Here is a 7,877-nt window from a genome sequence, read left to right on the forward strand (position 1 = left end):
TGTTGTCTGATTGCTGTTGCTAGGACTTCTAATACTCTGTTGAACAAGAGTGGTGAGAGTGGGCATCCTTGTCGTGTTCCTGACCTCCAAAGGAAAGCTGTCAGCTTTTCCCCATGAGGTTGACCTTCACTATGGGTTTTTCTCAGATAGATTTCATGAAGTTGAGGAATGTTCCTTCTATACCTATACTTTGAAGCATTTTAATCAGGAACCCATGCTGGATTTTGTCAAGTGCTTTTTCTGCATCAATTGAGAGGACCATGTGGTTCTTCTCTCTTCTCTTATTGATTTGTTCTATCGCATTTATTGATTTGTGAATATTGAACCACCCTTGTATCCCATGGATAAATCCCACCTGGTCATGGTGGATAAACTTTTTCATGTACTGTTGGATCCTATTAGGTAGGATCTTATTGAAAATCTTAACACCAGTGTTCATCAGGGATATTGATCTGAAACTCTCCTTCTTGGTGAGGTCTTTGCCTGGTTTGGGGATCAGGGTAATGTTGGCTTCATAAAAAGTCAACTGGAAATCTAGAGGTTTTCCTTCTGCCTCAATTTTTTGAAACAGCTTCAGGAGAATAGGTATTATTTCTTCTTTGAACGTTTAGTAGAATTCCCCAGGGAATCCGTCAGGTGCTGGGCTCTTGTTTTTGGGGAGGTTTTTGATCATTGCTTCAATCTTATTACTAGATATTGGTCTATTCAAGGTGTCACTTTCCTCCTGATTCAGTATTGTAAGTTTATAGGTTTCCAGGAATGCATCTATTTCATCTAGGTTGCTTAACTTATTGGCATATAACTGTTGATAATAATTTCTGATGACTGTCTCCATTTCCTTGCTGTTAGTTGTTATCTCTCCCTTTTCATTCATAATTTTATTAATCTGGGTCCTCTTTCTTTTCTTCTGGATTAGTTTTGCCAATTGTTTATTGATTTATTGATTCTTTCAAGAAACCAGCTTCTAGTTTTGTTGATGCATTCTACTGTGTCTCTTGTTTCTATCCCATTGATCTCTGCTCTAATCTTGATTCTTTCCCTTCTTGTATGTGGGTTTGTCTTAATTTGTTGTTGATTCTCCAGTTCTTTAAGGTGTAAGGAGAGCTGGCATATTCCGGATTTTTCAGTTTTTTTGAGGGAGGCTTGGATGGCTATGTATTTCCCACTTAGGACCGCCTTCGCTGTATCCCACAGGTTTTGGACTGAAGTGTCTTCATTCTCATTGGTTTCCATGAATTTTTTAAATTTCATCTTTGATTTTCTGGTTGATCCAAACATTCTGAAGCAAGATGGTCTTTAGCCTCCATGTATCTGAATTCCTTCCAAACTTTTTCTTCTGGTAGAGTTCAAGCTTCAAAGCATTGTGATCTGAGAATATGCAGGGAATAATCTCAGTCTTTTGGTATCAGTTGAGTACTGATTTGTGACCCAATATGTGGTCGATTCTGGAGAAGGTTCCAATGTGCACTTGAGAAGAATGAATATTCTGTTGTTTTAGGGTGAACTGTTCTGTATATATCTATGAGGTCATTCTGTTCCAATGTGTCATTCAATGCTTTTGTTTCTTTATTGATTTTCTGCTTCGATGATCTGTCTATTTCTGAGAGAGGCATGTTAAGATCTCCTACTATTAATGTGTTCATATCAATATGACTCTTTATCTTGATTAACAGTTTTCTTATGTAATTAGCTCCTCCCATATTGGGGGCATAGATATTTACAATTGTTCGATCATCTTGGTAGATAGTCCCTTTAAGAATGATGTAGTGTCCTTCTGTATCTCTGACTACAGTCTTTAGTTTAAAATCTAATTTATCTGATATGAAAATCATTACCCCAGCCTTCTTTTGAGGCCCATTGGCATAAAAGATATTTCTCCATCCCTTCACTTTCAGTCTGGGTGTATCTTTAGGTTCAAAATGGGTCTCTTGTAGACAACATATGGATGGGTCCTGTCGTTTTATCCAATCTGCAACCCTGTGTCATTTTATGGGCACATTTAGGCCATTCACATTGAGAGTGATTATTGATACATATGTTTTTATTGACATCATGTTACCTTTGAAGTCTTTCTTTCTGTATATTGTCTCTATATTTCTGTTCAATGATATTCTTAGGATTTTTTCTATTTTATAGAACCCCCCCTTAATATTTCCTTCAGAGTCGGCTTGGTTGCCGCATACTCTTTTAAGACTTGCCAGTCTTGGAAACTATCTCTCCATCCATTTTGAATATCAGTCTTGCTGGATAAAGTTTTCTTGGCTGCATGTTTTTCTCACTTAGTGCCCTGAATGCATCTTGCCAGCCCTTTCTGGCTTTCCAGGTTTCTGTGGACAAGTCTGACTTTATTCTGATGGCCCTTTTTCTGTATGTAAAGAATCTCTTTCCTCTAGCTGCTTTCAAGAGCTCCTGTCTAATATTATGATTAATCAGTTTCATGGTCAGGTGTCTCAAAGTATTTCTAGATTATATGATCTGGGGGGAGACCTTTCTGCCTCTAGGACATGATCGCTGGTTCCATTCATCAGATGGGAAAAATTTTCATGGACAATTTGTTCAAGTGCATCCTCTACTCTTCTTTCTTTCTTGTCTCCCCCAGGGATTCCAATAATTCTGACGTTGGTATGTTTCATGGCATTATTTCCCTAATTCTGTTTTCATGGCTTCTAAGCTGTTTGTTCCAGGCCTCCTCTGGATCCTTTTTCTCTGTCAGTTTGTCCTCTAGATCACTAATTCTATCTTTTGCCTCAGTTACCCCAGCTGTTAGATAATTTGGATTAGATTGGAACTCAATGATATAATATTTAACTTCCCTGGTGGCTTTCACTTCTGCCCTAATCAATTCCATGTTGTCATTAATGTTCTTCTCCAACCTAACTATTGCCTGCATAATTGTTAGCCTGAATTCCCTTTCCAACATACTGTTTATGTCTATATCCAATAGTTCTGATGGAGAGTGCACAGAGTCTGAATTTTTCCTCTCCTGGGCATTCCTCCTCCTAGTTATTTTGGTGAGAGATGGCTGAGGGGATGTGTGGCTGAATGTATCAACTGTGATCAAGGCAACGTGCACCCTGGAATGCTTCTGAACAATTGGAATTCCCCACCAAAAAGAAATAAAAAAGGAAAAAAGAGGGGGGGGGAATAGAGAGAGAAGACCCAGCCAGAATGTGCCCCAAAGGTAAGATTTATAAAGTATACAAATAAAAAGGAACAAACAAAAAGACCAACAAAAGTAAATGATAAGAAAAAAAAGGAACCCAGCCAAAATGAACTCCAACTATAAGATTTAAATATTACCAGAACAAAAACAAACACACAGAAACACTGGCAGAAGAAAAAGATGGAGGGTGGTTATAATTCCTCAGTGTGGGTGAGGAAGGTTATTTTGATTCCTCCTGCATGTATCTTGATATCCTTGTTAAAGAACTTTCCAGAGATAAAGGGGAATTAAAACTGGTTTATGTATATGGATAGTATTGATTGGGGAAAGAGGATTACCCTGAAGTTTATCTCTATATGAATATTAGAAAAATAGAAAAGCAAAAGAAAAACACAGGTATATGTATAAAAAAAGTTCAAGTTAAAAGGTTATTATGGAATTTATTGTACTGAACATCTAGTTGTGATGGTAAATAGGTTTAAAAAATTATAAAAAATTTAAAAGTATGAGAATACTGGGAGCGAATAAAAATAAAATTGGATCTATGAAGTATTAAGGTTTTGGGGCAATACCTTAATACTATATCTTCTTTTCCCCTGATATTGGGGTTTTACTGTTTTATGGGGAGGGGACCCTGTGGTGGTTGTCCTCCTGTTTGTTTTTTGTTTTGTTTTGTTTTTTTTTTTTTTTTTTTTGTCTTTTTGGAGGAGGGACCTGCTGAGTGGTTTTTCAGGCAGAGTTGAGCCCTCCTGCCCTCTATCAAGGAGCTGGGCTCTGATGAAACTGGTTTTTCAGGCTTTTGTTCTTTCCCCCTCCCCCAACCCCCCACCTTGGGATGCTTTTGGCGGTTCTTTGGAGGTTTAGAGGAAAGCAAACTGCACCCATATCATAGTCTCAGAGAGAAGCCTCATTCTGTTCTTTGGAGTCTATGAGCTCTGGACCACCCAGAGGGGAACAGACAGGTTCTCTCTGAGGTGGAGGTCTGGGTGCAGTTTGCTTTCCTCTAAACCAGAGCTCATAGACTCCCCCTCTTCCACCTCCCACTGGCAGAGAACATCCCCAGCAACAGTCTCAGAAGTAACAGGACCTCCTGCTTGTCTCTGTATCCCAGTGATATGAAAACCATGAGCAATATTATTCCAGAGAGCTCGCTTCCAGTGGCTGTCTTTGTCTCAGCTGTCTGGGCAGGTCCAGACCAGGGGAGAGATCCCACCCAGAGACAGCATGCTGAGATTTTCATATAGCCTGGGGTTGGGAGTGTTCACACTCTCACAGGTCCTAGAGAGTACCTGCTAGTGCCTGCTAGTGCCTCTCTTAGGGGAGGGTGTGGAGGATGACTCAGATGCAGGTCTCTCGGCGCACATGCAATGTGCAAAAGGCTGTGTTTCTAGAGAGTGCCAGCTGGTGTCCACACCAGACTCTCTCATACACGCCACCACCCATGTGCACTCAGGTGCATCAGTGGCTCAGGGACCATGGCCTGGATGCTTTGCCACACTTTTTCCAGCAAGGCGCCGGCTGTGGGTGTCCTGTGTCCCTGGACTTAAGCCTGAGCCTGTGCCTGATTCCACCAGTTTCCCCTTAAGATCTTTTTCTCTTTTGAGTGCTTTAAACCAGACACCAAGTTAATGCTGGTCCCCAAACACAGGGCACTCTCATATTGGGGTATTACTTTCCAATGGGTCACTTCCGGTGGCTCCCTCCCCTTTTTGTTTATCTTCTTATATCATTCCTATATTCCCACTCTGCTTAGCTGTCCACTGGCGTCTTCTGCCCCTATAGAGATCCAGAAGTGTATAATCCTACATCTCAGTCTGGCTTCATGGGTCTTCAGAGTGTTCTGGTAGATAATCAGCACACTTTAGAGGAGCAGTTGAAAGAGCATCTTCTACTTCTCTGCCATCTTGCCCCCCAATCCATATTATTGTCTTTAACACTCATATCTGGGAGATTTTCTTATATGTTTCATTCAAATTTTCTGCTGAGTTTTTAATATATGTGAAATGTGTTTTTATGTTTTTAATTTTCAAGAGTTCTTTTTGTATTCTGTTTCTTCTTACACTATTCTGTTCTGGATTCATAAAAGTCACATGTTCTCTTATCTTTTGGGGGTACTAATGATTGTTCTTTTACTAACTTTTCAAATTCTCTCATAGTTTGTTTTCTTGAAAGTTTTTTTTTCCTGCCTATTTGTGTTTATCTCTAACTTCCTTCCCATAATAGTTTGTCCTCAAGTTGTATAATCTTTGGCTGTTTATTTATTGTAAGAATGGAAGACTAAAAAGCTCATTTGAAGTTCTGAGCTACGTGTTGCTCTTTCAGCTTTGACCTTTAGTTTAGGATTATCTGGGTGGGTTTTGGGGGAGAAACCCCTACCTGTGTTGGTATCATTAAAAACATATCTTTAGGGGTGCCTGGTGGCTCAGTGGGTTAAGCCTCTGCCTTTGGCTCAGGTCATGATCCCTGGGTCCTGGGATCGAGCCCCACATCGGGCTCTCTGCACAGCAGGGAGTCTGCTTCCCCCTCTCTCTCTGCCTTCCTCTCTGCCTGCTTGTGATCTCTCTCTGTTACATGAAGAAATAAAAAATTCTTAAAAAAAAAACCATATCTTTAAGGTTTATAGATTTCCTTGGGAAGAGTCTTCCAATTGTGTTTTCAGATAAAGATCTTGTTGATAGCATTAGGAGCATGCAGGAAGAAGAAATCTGGTGGTCTCTGCATTCAGCATTCAGTTTTGCCTTTGGTCCTTTCAATTTTTTCCCCTCTTTTTCTTTTCTTTTTTTTAATTTTTAAGTTTTTATTAACATATAATGTATCATTAGACCCAGAGGAACAGGTCTGTGAATCACCAGGATTACACACTTCACAGCACTCACCATAGCACATAACCTCCCCAATATCCATAACCCCACCACCCTCTCCCTACCCTCCTTCCCCCCAGCAACCCTCAGTTTGCTTTGTAATATTAAGAGTCTCTTATGGTTTGTCTCTCTCCTGATCCAATCTTGTTTCATTTTTTTCCTTTCCTACAACCGAAACCCCACATGTTGCATCTCAAATTCTTCATATCAGGGAGATCATATGATAATCATCCTTTTCTGATTGACTTATTCCACTCAAACTAATACCCTCTAGTTCCATCCACGTTGTTTCAAAAGACAAGCTTTCATTTTTTGATGGCTGCATAGTATTCCATTGTATGTACATGCCTCATCTTCTTTATACATTCATCTGTTGATGGACATCTAGATACCTTCCATAGTTTGGCTATTGTAGACATTGCTGCTATAAACATTCAGGTGCACGTGCCCCTTTGGATCACTACATTTGTGTTTTTAGGGTAAATACCCAGGAGTGCGATTGCTTGGTCATAGGGTAGCTCTAATTTCAACTTTTTGAGGAACCTGCATACTGTTTTCCAGAGTGGTTGCACCAGCTTGCATTCCCACCAACAGTGTAGGAGGGTTCCCCTTTCTCCACATGCTTGCCAGCATCTGTCATTCCCTGACTTGTTAATTTTAGCCATTCTCACTGGTGTGAGGTGGTATTTCATTGTTCTTTTGATTTGTATTTCCCTGATGCAGAGTGATGTGGAGCACATTTTCATGTGTCTGTTGGCCATCGGATGCCTTCTTTGTAGGAATGTCTGCTCATGTCCTCTGCCCATTACTTGATTGGATTATTTGTTATTTGAGTGGTGAGTTTGATAAGTTCTTTATAGATTTATACTAGCTCTTTATCTGACATGTCGTTTGCAAATATATTCTCCCATTCTATCAGTTGTCCTTTGGTTTTGTTGACTGTTTTCTTTGCTGTCCAAAAGATTTGATCTTGATACAGTCCCAATAGTTCAATTTTACCCTTGCTTCCCTTGCCTTTGGAGATGTTCCTAGGAAGAAGTTGCTGCGGCTTAGGTCAAAGAGGTTGCTGCTTGTGTTCTCCTCAAGGATTTTGATGGATTCCTTTCTCATATTCAGGTCCTTCATCCATTTTGAGTCTGTTTTCATATGTGGTATAAGGAAATGGTCCAGTTTCATTTTTCATGCATGTGGCTGTACAATTTTCCCAACAAAATTTGTTGAAAAGGCTGTCTTTTTTCCATTGGACATTCTTTCCTGCTTTGTCGAAGATTAGTTGACCATAGAATTGAGGGTCTATTTCTGGGCTCTCTATTCTGTTCCAATGATCTATGTGTCTGTTTTTCTGCCAGTACTGTACTGTGTTGATGATGACAGCTTTGCAATAGAGCTTGAAGTCTGGAATTGTGATGCCACCAACTTTGGCTTTCTTTTTGAAAATTCCTCTGGCTATTTGAGGTCTTTTCTGGTTCCATACAAATTTTAGGATCATTTGGTCCATTTCTTTGGAAAAAATGGATGGGACTTTGATAGGGATTTCATTAAATGTGTAGACTGCTTTAGGTAGCTAGACATTTTCACAATATTTGTTCTTCCAATTCAGGAGCATGGGACATGTTTCCATTTCTTTGTGTCTTCCTCAATTTCTTTCATGAAAACTTTATAGTTTTCTGAGTATAGATTCTTTGCCTCTTTGGTTAGGTTTATTCCTAGATATCTTATGGTTTTGGGCGCAATTGTAAATGGGATTGACTCCATAATTTCTCTTTCTTCTGTCCTGTTGTTGGTGTAGAGAAATGCAACTGATTTCTGTGCATTGATTTTATATCCTGACACTTTACTGAATTCCTGTACAA

Source organism: Mustela nigripes, chromosome X, assembly GCF_022355385.1.
Source record: "Mustela nigripes isolate SB6536 chromosome X, MUSNIG.SB6536, whole genome shotgun sequence".
Lineage (NCBI taxonomy): Eukaryota > Metazoa > Chordata > Mammalia > Carnivora > Mustelidae > Mustela > Mustela nigripes.